This window comes from Choloepus didactylus, chromosome 1, assembly GCF_015220235.1.
Source record: "Choloepus didactylus isolate mChoDid1 chromosome 1, mChoDid1.pri, whole genome shotgun sequence".
Taxonomy (NCBI): domain Eukaryota; kingdom Metazoa; phylum Chordata; class Mammalia; order Pilosa; family Megalonychidae; genus Choloepus; species Choloepus didactylus.
Genome location: NC_051307.1, coordinates 34706312 through 34722448, shown reverse-complemented (window position 1 = coordinate 34722448; position 16137 = coordinate 34706312). Strand labels below are relative to the sequence as shown.

General features: G+C 40.0%; 1 pseudogene; it reads left to right on the top strand.

The window, feature by feature from the left end:
* Positions 1-12596: 12596 nt before the first annotated feature.
* Positions 12597-15159, top strand: LOC119506748 (annotated as a pseudogene).
* The last annotated feature ends 978 nt before the right edge of the window (positions 15160-16137 follow it).

Genomic DNA, 16137 nt, shown 5'->3' with positions numbered 1-16137 from the left:
TGCCTTTCCAGCTAACAGAGATTTTCTGGACACCATCGGCCATTCTTCAGTGAAGGTATACCCTTGTTCTGACTTAATTTGGACATTTTCATGGTCTTCAAACTGTAAATATGTAACCTAATAAAACCCCCTTTATATAAGCCATTCCATGTCTGGTAGTTTGCATAATGGCAGCTCTAGCAAACCAAAACATGCTGTACATAGGAAAAAAATATGACTAATGCAAACTATGGACTATAGTTAACAGTAATATTATAATATTTTTACATCAATTATAACAAAGGTACTTTACCAATGCTAAGTTTCAATAATAGGGGATATAAAAGTATGGGATTTTTCTTTTTGAAGCATTGAAAATGTTCTCAAATTGATTATGGTGATGAGTGCATAATTCTGTGATTATACCAAGAGCCATTGATTGTATACTGTTCTAGTTTGCTAATGCTGCGGAATGCAAAACACCAGAGATGGATTGGCTTTTATAAAAAGGGGTTTTATTTGGCTATACAGTTACAGTCTTAAGGCCATAAAGTGTCCAAGGTAACACATCAGTAATTGGGTACTTTCACTGGAGGATGGCCAATGGCATCCGGAAAACCTCTTTTAGCTGGGAAGACACGTGGCTGGCGTCTGCTCCAAAGTTCTGGTATCAAAATGGCTTTCTTCCAGGGTGTTCCTCTCTAGCAAGCTTGCTCCTCTTCAAAACATCACTCACAGCTGCACTGAGTTCCATCTCTTTGAGTCAGCACATTTATATGGCTCCACTGATCAAGGCTCACCCTGAATGGGTGGGGCCATGCCTCCATGGAAATATCCTATCATCTATAGTTGGGTGGGGCGCATCTCCATGCAAACAACCTAATTCAAACATTCCAACTTAATCCCCACTATTCTGTCTGCCCCACAAGATTGCATCAAAGAATATGGCTTTTTCTGGGAGACATAATACATTCAAACCGGCACATTCCACCCCCTGGACCCCAGAAAAACATATTCTTTCCAAATACAAAATACATTCATCCCACAATACCACAGAAACTTAAATCATTTCAGTAACAATAGTTAAGTACAAGATCCCATCAAAATCAAATATAGGCATGGTCAGTCCTAAGGCATACTTTTCCTTTAGCTTTGGATCTGTGGACTTAGAACAAGTTATGTACTCCCAATACACAAAGAAGGGACATTCATAGGATAAACATTCCCATTGCCATAAGGAGAAAGATTAAGGAAAACAAGGTTAACAGGACCAAAACAGTTCCTAAAACCCGCAGGACAAACTCCATTAGATTTCAAAGTCTGAGAGTCATTTACAGAACAATGTTGCATCCGTGGGGCTTAAGAGAGAGGGAGTCTAACCCTTCCTAAGGGCCTTTGTGGCAGCCCTTTCCTCTCCAAATGCTTGGGTGAGTGCTCCAACATATCCACACATTGGGGAGACCACCTTCTCGGCCCCACCCTCCTCAAACATCGGGGCAGCTCCCGGATTCCCTTCCATCTCCGGGGCACACGCTCAACCCCTTCAGAACAGTGGGGTGGCAGCCAGGCTCTCCCCAATTCCCTGGAAATGTGCTCCACCCTCTTTGGGACCTGAGGTGGCAGAACTCTTCCAGAGCATCGAGGAGGAAAGCCCGCCCTCGGCCTCCAGGGCAAACTCACCCTTTCCATGCATGTGGGCTGCTCCGCTCTCGCAGCCCGAGACCTTCTGACTCCAGACCTCAACCTCCATGGCTCTATCTTTGAAGAGATTTTTCCTTTAATTTTTTCCTTGTCTGTCTCCTCCAGTCCAGACCGGCAATGGCTCTGTCTATAAAGATCTCGCAAAAATTCTGTTGGCTTTGCATGAAGCACACAGGGATCAAAGCCATTAGACAATAGGACTTCCCACAAATCCTTTCTGGATAATTCCATCTCCAATCTTGGCTTGTACTGAAATGGCGGCTGGATTCCATGTTTGGTTACATCCTCATGTTGAGCTGTAGTTTCTGGGATTCCACCCCTTAGAAGCTCGTAATTTTCTAAGCCATCAGCTTCTGGTTTCTTTGAACCCAAGAGTTCAGTTCTAAGTTTATCTCTCTCCACTCGCATTTTACTATAAGCTGCAAGGAGAAGCCAGGGTATATCCTCCACAGGTACTCTGGAGATCTCCTCAGCTAACCATTCCAGGTTGTCACTTTTAAATTCTTCCCTCCATCTGACACCAGGACTGAATTTTGCCAAATTCTCTGCCACTTTAAAGCAAGGATCGCCTTTCTTCCAGTTTACAACAACATATTCATCATTTCTGTTCAAGGCCTCATCAGAAGTATCTTTAGAGTCCATATTTCCACAAACAGTCTCTTTAAAGCAGTTTTGGCCTTTTTTATCAAGCTTGTCCCAATTCTTCCAGAATCTTCCCCTTATTCATTTAAAAAGCCATTCCAACATGTTTGGTATTTGCAAACACAGCAGCACCAACACCCCACTCCTGGTACCAAAATCTGTTCTAGTTTGCTAATGCTGCGGAATGCAAAACACCAGAGATGGATTGGCTTTTATAAAAAGGGGTTTTATTTGGCTATACAGTTACAGTCTTAAGGCCATAAAGTGTCCAAGGTAACACATCAGTAATTGGGTACTTTCACTGGAGGATGGCCAATGGCATCCGGAAAACCTCTTTTAGCTGGGAAGGCATGTGGCTGGTGTCTGCTCCAAAGTTCTGGTTTCAAAATGGCTTTCTCCCAGGACGTTCCTCTCTAGCAAGCTTGCTCCTCTTCAAAACGTCACTCACAGCTGCACTGAGTTCCATCTCTTTGAGTCAGCATGTTTATATGGCTCCACTGATCAAGGCCCACCCTGAATGGGTGGGGCCATGCCTCCATGGAAATATCCTATCATCTACAGTTGGATGGGGCGCATCTCCATGCAAACAACCTAATTCAAATGTTCCAACTTAATCCCCACTATTCTGTCTACCCCACAAGATTGCATCAAAGACTATGGCTTTTTCTGGGGGACATAATACATTCAAACCGGCACATATATTTTAGATGGATTTTATGGTGTATGAATAAAACTGTTTAAAAAGGAAAAGAAGGGGTGCAACATTTTTTCAAATGACTTTTCTGCAACATTTGACATGATCATGTGTTTTTCTTCCATAATTGTGTTAGTATAGTGTTCTAGTTTGCTAATGCTGCTGGAATGCAAAACATCAGAAATGGATTGGCTTTCATAAAAGGGGGTTTATTTGGTTACACAGTTATAGTCTTAAGGCCATAAAGTGTCCAAGGTAAAACATCAGCAATTGGGTACCTTCACTGAAGGATGGCTAGTGGTGTCCAGAAAACCTCTGTTAGCTGGGAAGGCATGTGGCTGGCATCTGCTCCAAAGTTCTGGTTTCAAAATGGCTTTCTCTCAGGATGTTCCTCTCTAGGCTGCAGTTCCTCAAAAATGTCACTCTTAGTTGCTCTTGGAGTGTTTTTCCTCTCTTAGCTACTCTAGAGCAAAAGTCTGCTTTCAACAGCAATCCTCAAACTGTCTGTCATCTGCAACTCCTGTGCATTCTTCAACATGTCCCTCTTGGCTGTGGCAAGCTCATTCTTTCTCTCTGAGTTTATATACTGCCCCAGTAATCAAGACCCACCCTAAATGGGTGGGGCCATGCCTCCATGGAAATTATCTCATCAGAGTTATCACCTACAGTTGGATGTTCACATCTCCATGGAAATACTCAAAGGATTCCAATCTAATCAGCACTAAAACATCTGCCCCACAAGATTGCATCAAAAGTATGTGGCTTTTTCTGGGGGACATAATACTTTCAAACAGGCACACATAGTATACTACATTAATCAATTTCCTTGTGCTGAAACAAACCTGCATACCAGGAATTCCTGTTATTGTAAGCCACCCAGTTTGTGGTATTTTTTTATGAGAGCCCTAGCAAAGTAACCCCCCCCCCCAAGAAAAAGATATCCACATCCTAATCCCTGGGACCTGTGACTATGTTACCTTACACAGCAAAAGGGATTTTGCAGATGTGAATAAGTTAAGGATCTTCCAACGGGGGAATACCCTGGATTATCCAGGTGGGCCAAATGTAATCACAAAGGTCTTTATAAGAAGGAAGCAGAAAGTCAGAGGCAGAGATGGAGATGTCACAATGGAAGCAGAAGCTGGAGGTAATGCAGGGCCTTGAGCTAAGGAATATGGGCAGTTTCTAGAAACTGGAGAAAATGAAGGAAATGGATTCTCCCTTAGAGCCTACAGGAGGAATATGGTGACACTTTGACCAGAACTTCTGACCTTCAGAATGCAAGAGAATAAATTAGTCTTGTTTTAAGCCACCAAGTTTGTGGTAATTTGTTCAAGCAGCCACAGGAAATTAAACCAGGCACTCTGAGCCTTAGTTTCTGTTCCAGTTTGCTAATGCTGCTGGAATGGAAAACACCAGAAATGGATTGACTTTTATAAAGGGGGTTTATTTGGTTACAAAGTTACAGTCTTAAGGCCATAAAGTGTCCAAGGTGTGGTATCAACAATTAGGTACCTTCACTGGAGGATGGCCAATGGCGTCCAGAAAACCTTTGTTAGCTGGGAAGGCACATGGCTGGCATCTGCTCCAAGTTCTGGTTTCAAAATTGCTTTCTCCCAGGATGTTCCTCCCTAGGCTGCAGCTCCTTTTCAAAATATCACTCTCAGCTGCACTTGGGGCATCTGTCCTCTCTTATCTTCTCTGGAGCAAGAGTTGCTTTCAATGGCCGTCTTCAAACTGTCTCTCATCTGCAGCTTCTCTCTCAGCTCCTATGCATTCTTCAAAGTGTCCCTCTTGGCTGTAGCTCCTCTTCAAAATGTCACTCTCAGCTGCACTGAGTTCCTTCTGTTTGTCAGCTCATTTATATGGCTCCAGTGATTTAATTTAGACCCACCCTGAATGGGCAGGGTAACACGTCCATGGAAATTATCCAATCAGAGTCATCACCCACAGTTGGGTGGGGTGCATCTCCACAGAAACACCCTAATTCAAATGTTTGAACTTAATCCTCACTAATATGTCTGCCCCCACAAGATTGCATCAAAGAACATGGCTTTTTCAGGGGGACATAATACATACAAACTGGCACAGTTTCCTTCTGTGAAAAATGAGGGGATTAAAAATAATTTTAAAGAATTCAGCACATAGTAAGTACTCAGTAAGTGACATCTATTATGATCTTACTTTATTCTTAGAAGCATAGTTTAGCATATTGATTTAAATCCTGATTCTAGAGTCACAGAGACAGGTATTCCTTTCCTGGCTCCGTCAATTACTAATTTTGGGTTTCCTCATTTGTAAAATGGAATTGATAATAGCCTTATATCATAATATTGTTGTGAGAAGTAATTGAAATAGTTCGTATAAAATACTTAGCACTGTGCTTGGCATATGGTTAGTATGTAATAAATGTTGATCACAATGATTAGTCCTTGTCCTCCTCCTCCCCCCTCCTCCCCCTCCTCCTCCTTCTCCTTTTGCTTTTGTAGTATCACCACTCAAGTACTTAAAAAAAAATCTCTGTAATTTAAAATGCTATACATGTAATTTCCTGCCACCAGTTGACAATATCTTGCCAGGGTCACTCATTCTGAACTTCAAAGGCTGAAGAATGCCTGAGGTTTAAAATGATAACTCTATCCTGAGCTCACCCAGCTTTAACTTTCAGCCTTAATTCCCCCATTCCATTCCAAAAAGTTCTCTTTATTAAAATAACTAAGCTTGCCTTAAGTAAATATTAACAAATACTAAAGCCCAATCATGATTTTGCTTTAGTTAACCAAACACCTGAGATACAATTACATTTTTCTTCTTTGTCCTAAGCATTGCTTTACCAACTCATTCTCAGCTGGTACTTAGGCACAAGAATTTCTTATCGTTCTTTATATAGTTTATTAAATTCTATATTCTTTTGCTCAACTTTTGATAAGTCATGAGGTATAACTTTAATAACCCCTGTTTCACTACCCCTCTTGTACCTCATAAACTTTTAATTATAAAGATAAAATATATGAATTACAAATAAAAATGTTCAACATGCATAGGTATGACTTTTACTTGGTTTTAAAGCTAATTTCTTATTTTCATTAAGTTTACTTCTGATAACATGTTCATGACCATTACAATAAATGACAACTTAAAAAAACAGAAAAAGAGAAAAAAAATGTTCAGTTTAGTGTGAAAACTTGATTCATTTTTTATTTAAGCTAAGGTGTGCATATTTACAATATTTATATTTGTATTCACTGACGACAAATGTGTCTGTCAACATGGTAAATCTAGCTTCTATGTAACATTTGAGTGAGAGTTCCCTTATAATTTATCAAACCAGGACTTTTGAGAATAAAGGGGGACACTGTTAATAATTATGTTATGTTGGAAGGAATGAAGTTTCCAGATGTTTGTTTTTCCCATCTCTTTGCTTTATTTTGTTTGGAAATGTTTTTTTTTATTTAATAAATAAAGTAATTTAAAAAAAAATTATGTTAGGACAATAGAAATAAATTGGGACCACCCTGGCCAATCTGGGCATGTAATCGATGTGGTCATTCTTCCTTAAATGAACACAGGCATCACACTGGGTAAGGGCAGTTGGAGGGGGTGTTGTAAAGAGAAAATAAAAAGACTCCACCTTTGTATTTATCCTTCCCTTTATCTGGTGTCAAAGTGTCTTTTAAATGGTTACTTGGCTCTATGAATTTCAGGCTAACTTTGAACACAGAAGGAGGAACCAGAAGCCCTTGACTAATCAATAGAATTCTTCCCATCCTCCTGATTATCTTCTTTCACACTCTGTTTCTGATTTAATTTCAGTCACATTTTGTCATTCAACAAACTCTTATTTAGCAACTGTTACATACTAGGCATATTTAAAGAGGAATAAGAACCCTCAAGAAGACTCAAACAGATACTTGCACACTGATGATCAAAGCATTATTCACAAAAGCCAGAATTTGGAAACAACCCAGGTGTCCATACAAGGAGGAATGGCTAAACAAAAGGTGATATATAGAGATAATGGAATATCATTCAGCTGAAAATGGAAATGAAGTTCTGATACATGCTACAACATAGATGAATCTTGAAAGCAATATGATGAGTTAAAAAAAGCCAGATTCAAAAGGACAAGCATTGTATTACTCCACTTGCATAAAATATCTAAAATAAGCAAATTAATGGAGACAGAAAGTAGATTAGAGTTTACCCAGATTAGAGTTTAGAAAAATTTTTAAGTGCACAATGAGGGTTAAGGGGGTGGAAGGAGTATAGTGTGATTGCTTTATAGGTACAGAGTTTCTGTTTGGGGTCATGAAAAAGTCTTGGTAATAACTGGTGGTGATGGAAGCACAACATTAATGTAATAAATGCTACTGAAGTATACACTTAAAATGGTTAAAATGGGAATTTTGTGTACTATGTAGGTTACCACAATTCCAAAAAAAAACAGTCTTCAAGGAGCAGAAAATCATATGGAAGAGACATTTAAATCAGTGTGGTCCTTGTTACGTAGTATAAGTGGGGGAGTGGGAAACATGTGCAAGTGGAGTGATAACATGGAAAGGAATGCCTACAAAAACTAAGGGAGCAAGAGAAGTGTTTGTAGAGGAAGTAACCCTTGAAATGAGAAACAATCCTCTATGCATTCCAGACAAGGCCAGAGGCTTGAAAAATTTGTGCTGAGAAAAATTATGAGAATTTTGGTATATGAGTATAAAGTGCATGATGAGATAGGGTGAAAATGAAAAGGTAGGGGCCTGTGCTGGTTTGTATATATTATGTTCCCCAGGAAAAGCCATTATCTTTGATGCTATCTTGTGGGGCAGGCATATTGGTGTTGATTAGATTGGAATTCTTTGATTGAGTGTTTCCATGGAGATATGACTCAATCAACTGTGAGTGAAATGTTTGATTCAATAATTTCCATGGAGGTGTTACCCTGCCCATTCAGGGTGGGTGTTAATTAGATCTCTGGAGCTATATAAAGGAGTTCACAGACAGAAGGAGCTCAGAGATGCTAAAAGAGGGCAAAACACCCCAAGAGCAACATTTTGGAGAATGCCATTTTTGAAATGCCACCTGGATGCCAGCCACATGCCTTCTGATCTAACAGACATTTTCCAGATGTCAATGGCCATCTTTCAGTGAAGGTACCCAATTTTTGATGTCTTACCTTGGACACTTTATGGCCTTCAGACTATAATTTTGTAACCAAAAAAATGCCCTTTATAAAAACCAATCCATTTCTGGTGTTTTGCATAATAGCAGTATTAGCAAACCAGAACAGGGCCAGCAGACCCTTTGGATGCCAAGCCATATAGAGAGCCACAGAAGCATTTAAGCAGAGCAGGACATGATTAGATTTATTAAAAGTTAATTCTGTGTCTTTATTGAAGATCCATGAAAGAAGGGTGATCAGACACAGTGAGAACTGCGAAGAGTTCACTTCATTGTCCAGAAATATCTGTAGCTCTCCACCCTGGATGAGTATTAGAACAACCTGGGAGGCTCTGGTTCAGTTTGCCTGGGGTAGGCCCTGAAATTGATGTAGGTATATTTTTGTGCCAGTTTGAATGCATTATGTCCCCCAAAAAGCCATTATCTTTGATGTAATCTTGTGTAAGCAGATGTATCAGTTTTGATTAGATTGTGATTCTTTGAGTGTTTCCATGGAGATGGGCCCCACCCAACTGTGGGTGATGACTCTAATTGGATAATTTCCATGGAGGTGTTGTCCCACCCATTCAGAGTGGGTCTGAATTAAATTACTGTAGCACTATATAAGCTCAGACAGAAGGAGCAAGCTTGCTACAGCCAGAGGGACGCTTGGAAGAATGCACTGGAACTAAGAGAGGAGCTTCAGCTTACAGAGACATTTTGAAGATGGCCTTTGAAAGCAGACTTTTGCTCTGGAGAAGCTAAGAGAGGGCAAACACCCCAAGAGCAACTGGGAGTGACATTTTTGAGCTGAGGCCTGGAGAGGAACATTCTGGGAGAAAGCCATTTTGAGGCCAGAACTTGGAGCAGATGCCAGCCATGTGCCTTCCCAGCTAACAGAGGTTTTCCAAACACCATTGGCCATCCTCCAGTGAAGGTACCCAATTGTTGATGTGTTACCTTGAACACTTTATGGACTTAAAGACTCTAACTGTGTAACCAAATAAACCCCCTTTTATAAAAGCCAATCCATTTCTGGTGTTTTGCATTCCAGCAGAATTAGCAAACTAGAGAAAATTTTAAGTGCACTATGAGGGTTAAGAAACACTGAGATAGGAATCTCTGAATTCAAGCACCAGAGTTAGGAGTGTTGCAGCTTAAAAGTGAGTCTTTGTCCAATGCAGAGTCAATCAGTAGACACCAGGATTTTGAGAAGAGAAAAGTTTATTTAGCAAAGGCTAGCATCACAAAGACAGGAGAGCGGTCCTCAAATCTGTCTCCCTGAAATGGAGTAATTTTCAGAGTTTTATAGCATTCAAACAAAGGCAGCCAGGCTTAGGACAATAAACAAAACAGTTTGAGATGAAGAGGTCAGAGAGTCTACTGAGCATGCATAGGCTACTGTGCATGTCAAGTGTGCTAACATTGATTAGAACTGGCTTGGTTCAGAAAAATAGTTTAGGAATTTGGGATGTTTAGTTCTGGGCTGACTCATATTAATCAATAAGGTGCTACATTCAAGGGATTTCACTGGACTATGTACAAGGGCACTTGACTTCGGGGTTGCAAAACAAGATAAGGGGATACAGATGGAGCCAGTCATGAGTTGTTCTGGTATCGTCCAGTTACCGGGTGCAGTTTCAAAACACAGTACCAGCAAAACAAGGTATCTGGGTTACAGTTCAGTGAGTGTGATTTTTGCTAATATAATTAGACAAAGTTTTCTTCTAGGTTAACCTTCTTTTTAATTATGCATATCTTGGTGGTTAAAGTCAATTAAGGCTGGTCTAGCTGGAGCTGTTAAAAACAAGAACTTATATATGAGGTGTGTAGGTGGGGATTTCAGAGACCAGAGAAAAGAAACTTTTGCAACCGAATCAGGGAGGAAGCTGCTTCAAAAGTGTTCAGCAGTGGGGGAAAGAGGTGCTAGGAAAAACAAGTTAGGGTCTGCTAAATGTGAAGAGTGTGGGTTTGAGAGAATTGGACATAGAATCAGTTGCATATGGTGATGGGCTGAATGGTTGGTGGAAGGAGTCAGAGGAATGCATGTAAAATTTATATATATCCTAGTTTTCTGGCTTGGGTGATCAGATTGATTTTGAAGATATTAAACTTCATGCAACAATGTTTCAGAAGATTTTTCCCAAAGAACAAGTTGTTTTTCAAAAAGAAAAAGAAAAGATGGCAGCTAAATAATTTTAAGGAAGTCAGAGGCCAGAGTACTGGTTTAATAGAGTGCCCAACGAATCTGGACTTTATTTGGTGGGAGAACAGAAATTTGGAAGTTGCTGAAATTTTCAGTTTTTGATCCTCAGGATACATTGCCTTCTTAGTCTCTTTTCTCTGGGAGGGGGAATGAGAGGGTAGAGAGAGAAGAAATCAAGAGTGTTTCTTTGGAAATACACATGTAAAGCAAATCATAAACATCCTACCTGAAGGAAATGCTACAAAACCAATATATTAGTATTTATTTAGTAGTGCTTTATAGCAGAATGCTTAATTTTTACTTAGAAATGAGTCATAAGAGTATGTACTAGGGTGCTGGCTTTTTTTGCTAGATCTGCTATCACAAATACCAGAAACTAGTTTTGGTTTAAAAACAGGAATTTATTGGCTCATGGTTTTGAAGCTAGAAGAAGTCCAATAACAAGATATCTTGGGTTAAGACCTGGCATTGACATTCTTATTACATGCTCAGTAAAGGTTGAAAACCACTGAATGAACAAATTTCATGGGCCTTTCTAACTTCAAGATTTCCTTTTTTGCTTACATATTGACTCTTCCTTCTCCTCTCTAATCTCTATAGATAGTTTCTTAGTTTGCCAGTCTGCTATGGCAAATACCACACAATGGGTTGTCTTAAACAACAAGAATTTATTGGCTCACAGTTTTGAGGGTCGAAAGTGTCCAAAATCAAAATATTAGCAGGGCTGGTTTCCTCCCAAAATCTGTAGTATTCTGGTGCTGGCTACCAGCAATCCTAGGAGTCCTTGGCTTGTATGTCTTTCTCTTTCATATGGCAATGTTTTCTCCTTTTCATCTGCTCTACCAGTTTTCCACTGACTTCCTTACTTTCTCCCTGTGGCCTTTTCCAACTTCTGCCTTCTAGTTTCTTCTAAGTCCTCCAGTCAGTCAGTAGCATGGATTAAGACCCACCCTCATTCAGTGGGGCCATGCCTTAACTAAAAATAACATCTTCAAGAGGTCTTATTTACTTCTTGAATGAATTCACACCCACAGGAATGCAGATGATGATTAAGAACATATGTTTGACTTCCAGGAAGGTGGCAGAGTAGGAGAAGCAGAAAAACTCTTCCATGAAAAAGGCTAGATAAAGGGCAGCAAGCACCCCAGAACAACAGTGCCATGGTGCCACCAGTGGGCAGGGACTTCCACACCATATAATGGGTACTTAGATGAAGAGGCAGAGAGGCTGTACTTGAAAGGATGGGGTAGGTTTGTGCCCTGGAGCACACTCCCTGCCAAACTGTGCAGGGCCCACCTCCCACCCTCAGGGCTGGCAGTCCCTGTGCACACAGAAAATAGGTGAACTGACTGGATTTCAACCCAGTTTGGACCCTGCCTAGTGCATAAACATATTTCAGGGAGAACTGGCTTCAAAGTAAGAGGTGGCTCAAGAGTGCCATCTGCTGATAGGTCATGGAAAGTGCACTCCACCAAACTGTAGCTCTGCCAAATTGATAAATGTTCAAATAATTCTACACATCCCCAAATAACCTTATCAAGATAAGCAAATGCTGCAAGGCCAACAGAAAATCATAAAGCACATGAAGAAATTAGATGTGGAAAAGCCAAATAAACGAATTAAAAAGCCAGAGGAGACACAGAACTTGGAGCAATTAACCAAAGAAATATACACAAATCTCCAAAACAACTTCAATGAGTTGCCTAAGACATAAAGGACATCAATAAGACTCTAGAAGAGCATAAATAAGAATTTTTAAGAGTAAATTAATAAATAGAAGATCTTATGGAAATAAAAGATACCGTTGATCAACTTAAAAATAGGCTAGAGACACAGCAGCAGATTTGAAGTGGCAGAAGAAATAGTAAGTGAAATAGAGGACACAAAAGAGCAAATGGTGAAAAAAAATTGAAAATTTTGAAATGGATCTCAGAGAAATGATGGACAACATGAAGTACACAAAGATGAGAAATCATTGGTGTACCTGAAGGTGAAGAGGAGTAAAGTGCTAGGAAGAGTATTTGACAATATAGTTGGAGAAAACTTCCCAATCCTTCTAAATGACATAAATATGCCAACTAATTCCAAATGGAATAAATCTAAATAAGCCCACTATGAGACATATACTAATCAGATTGTCAAATGCTGAAAGCAGCAAGAGAGAAGCAATTCACCACATACAAGGAAAATAACATAAGTATAGACTGTTTGGCAGGTATCATGGAGGTGACCAGGTAGTGGTATGACATATGTAAGATTCTGAAAGAGAAAAATTGCCAGCCAAGAAGTCTTTGTCCAGTAAAACTCTCCTACAAAAGTGAGGAAGAGTTTAAAATTTTCTCAGAAAAACAAATGCTGAAAGAATTTGCTAACAAGAGACCTGCCCCATAAGAAATATTAAACTAGTTTACTGAGAAAAAAAGAAAGGATAGAGAGGTCTGGAGAAGGGCACAGAACTGAGGAGTATTAGTAAGAGTAACTTAAGGAAAAAAAAGAGAGAGTGAGAGAGAGGGAAAATACATATCTGACAAATAAAAACCAAAGGATAAGATGGTTGATTCAAGAATTGCCTTCACATAATAACATTGAATGTAAATGTATTAAACCCCCCCCCAATTAAAAGATATAGATTGGCAGAATGGGTTAAAAAGTATGAACCATCAATATGCTGTTTACAAGAAACTTATCTTTGACCCAGTGACACACAGATATTGAAAGTGAAAGGATGGCTTTGAAAGATTGTATGTTACGTGACTATATCTCAACAAAGTTGCATTTTAAAACAAGTGAAAGATGGAAAAAATATTCCATGCAAGCTACAGCTAAAAGACAGAAGGGGTAGCAATACTAATATCAGACAAAACAGAGTTTAAATGAAAAGATGTCATAAGAGATGAAGAAGGACACTATATACTAATAAAAGGGACAATTCACCAAGAAGAAACAGTCATAAATGTTTACGTACCCAAACAAACTGTCCCAAAGTACCTGAGACAAACACTGGCAAAACTGAAGGAAGTAATAGACCTTTCTACAGTAATAGTGGAAGACTTCAATACACCACTCTCATCTATAGATAGAACAACCTGACAGAGGACTGATAAGGAAATTGAGGACCTAAACAATGTGATAAATGAATTAAATTTAAGAGACAAATACAGAGTGTTACATCTCAAATTACCAGGGTATACATTCTTTTCTAGCATTCACAGAATGATCTCCAGGATAGATCATATGCTAGGGCAAAAAACAGCTTCAATGAATTTAAAAAGATTGAAATTATTCAAAGCACATTCTCTGGCCATAATGGAATACAACTAGAAGTCAATAATCACCAAAGAACGAGAACATTCAAAAATATTTGGAGGTTAAACAACACACTCCTAAGCAATCAGTGGGTCAAAGAAGAAATTGCAAGAGAAATTGGCAAATATCTAGAGATGAATGAAAATGAGAACACAGTATATCAAAACCCATGGGATGCAGCAAAGGCAATGCTAAGGGTGAAATTTATAGCTTTAAATGCATACATTAAACAGGAAAAAAGAACTAAAATCAAAGACCTAACTGAACAACTGAAGAAGCTAGAGAATGAACAGCAAACTAACCCTAAAGCAAGTAGAAAGAAAGAAATAACATGGATTAAAGCAGAAATAAATGACATGGAGAACAAAAAACAATAGAAAGAATAAATAAAACCAAGAGTTGGTTCTTTGAGAAGATCAAAAACGTTGACAAACCCTTAGCTAGACAAAGTAAAAAAGAGAGAAGACCCAAATATATAAAATCAGAAATGAAAAGGGGTACATTACTGTGAATCCCAAAGAAATTTTAATAAATCAAAAGTTTGAACACCAAGAAACTAGACAATTGAAAACACATGAACAGCCTAGACTGACCTGAGAAGAGATAGAAGACCTCAACAAACCAATCAAAAGTGAAGAGATCCAGCACTAAGATGATGACCCCCATGCCTGGAGACAGGCACAAGAGAGGGCCCAATTTGGGCAACAGAGAGTGCTGGGAGTGGGGAGACATACATCAGCCAGCAGGTGAGTGGACACTGGGATGTGAGGCCAGACTCGGATTCCTAGTGGAGAGTGGCACAGTGTAGCCATTTCTCTAACACCATGATTGCTCCCAAAGAGCCCAGGCCAGTGAAGGGTCAGAAAGCCACAGCCTGCTGAATCCTGGTGCTGCCTGATTTTGTATGCCTACAAGTTAAGAATAGCACTGAGATTTTTCTTGGTCTCCTAGATGACTAATAGCTGGGTTTGCCAACCAGGGAAGCAAATAAGCAACATGTAAAATATCAGAATGCTTAGAATTTGGACATTGAAGTTATTAATGCACAGTAAAAAGAAAATATCTACATAGGCCTTCAAGAACAGCAGAACTAAATAAAGCTTTAAAAGAAAAAGAAAACAGATTATTATTACAACAAAGGAGCTTTTTTCCCCTGGTATTTATCAGCATTGGAGAAACTAATGTAGAAAAAAAGACCAAGGAATAAAGGTCTAAAAGTGTAACCAGTTCCAGTACCAATAGCAGTGAGAGTTCAGCCAGTGATTCTTCATCAGAAAGTGAAGAAATATCTACCTCATCCTCCTCAGAGGAGAGTGACACTGATGAAAGCTCTTCTAGTCCTTCAATTTCAGCTTCCTCCACAATCTCTTCCTCCTCCTCTGATTCACACTCAGATTGTAGCTCCTCCAGTAGCTGTAGCACCTGTACAGATAGCAGCTCTGAGGATGAACCACCAAAGAAGAAGAAAAAGAAATAGAATTGCTCCATCCATATTGGACTTATGAACTGAAAACAACGTGATTCTCTAAAGGGAATTTAAAATGTGTTAAGACCAAACAGGTTAAATGGTCACACTTTCTAGAGTTCAAAAGTGTCTAAATGTTTTACATTGTAAGAGAATAAAAAGATTACATATATAAAGAATTTTATTTTAAGGGGAATTTTGTTTTACTCTTTTATCCTTAAAATACACCTCTAGAAGGGATCAAAGATGGTGGATTAGGAGAGACAGAGAAAAATTCTTCTCTGTGAAAAACAATAGATAAAGGACAGAAAGTGCTCCAGGGTTCTACAAGCTGGCAGGAACTTCTACACCATGGAGACTGTGTACTTGGAGAAACTGAGAGTTTCTCATTCAGAGATGGGTCAGTGTTCAGCCCAGAGTGCAGCTGGGAAACAGGCAGCCAGAGCCACAGATGAGCACAGTGGGGAGTAACCTTCCATGCCTCAGGCACCCTACTCAGTACCTGGTGTGGGTGATAACAGTTTGCAGACCTGCAGCCAAGAGTCCCCATGCCAGGGGCTGGCCATTGAAGCAGGCAGACAATCATGGAAGTGGGTAGCTTTCCACACACTGAGAAGCCATCTTTGCAACTGACTGGGAGACACCCCTTCACAGAGCTGCAGCTGACAGATTCCTTGAGGGAATTTGGGATTCAGCAGGCTTGTGACAGCATCCACTCTTCCTCCATGGAAGCCCATGGTGTGCACAACCTATAGGCAGGGGTGCCACATGGAAGTGCTGGGAGCCCTCTCCCCAATCACAGGGACACACGGGCCCACAGCAGAGGGGGACTGTGGGGAATCTGAGCTGGCAGCTGAGACATGCAATTCTGTAGCCCCAGTGTACTGCACCCACAGCCCCAGGAATGGCTGTGACCACTATATCCTGGATCAAACTCCCTGCCACACTGCACAGGGCATGCCCCCACCCACAGGGCTGCTGGTCCCCACT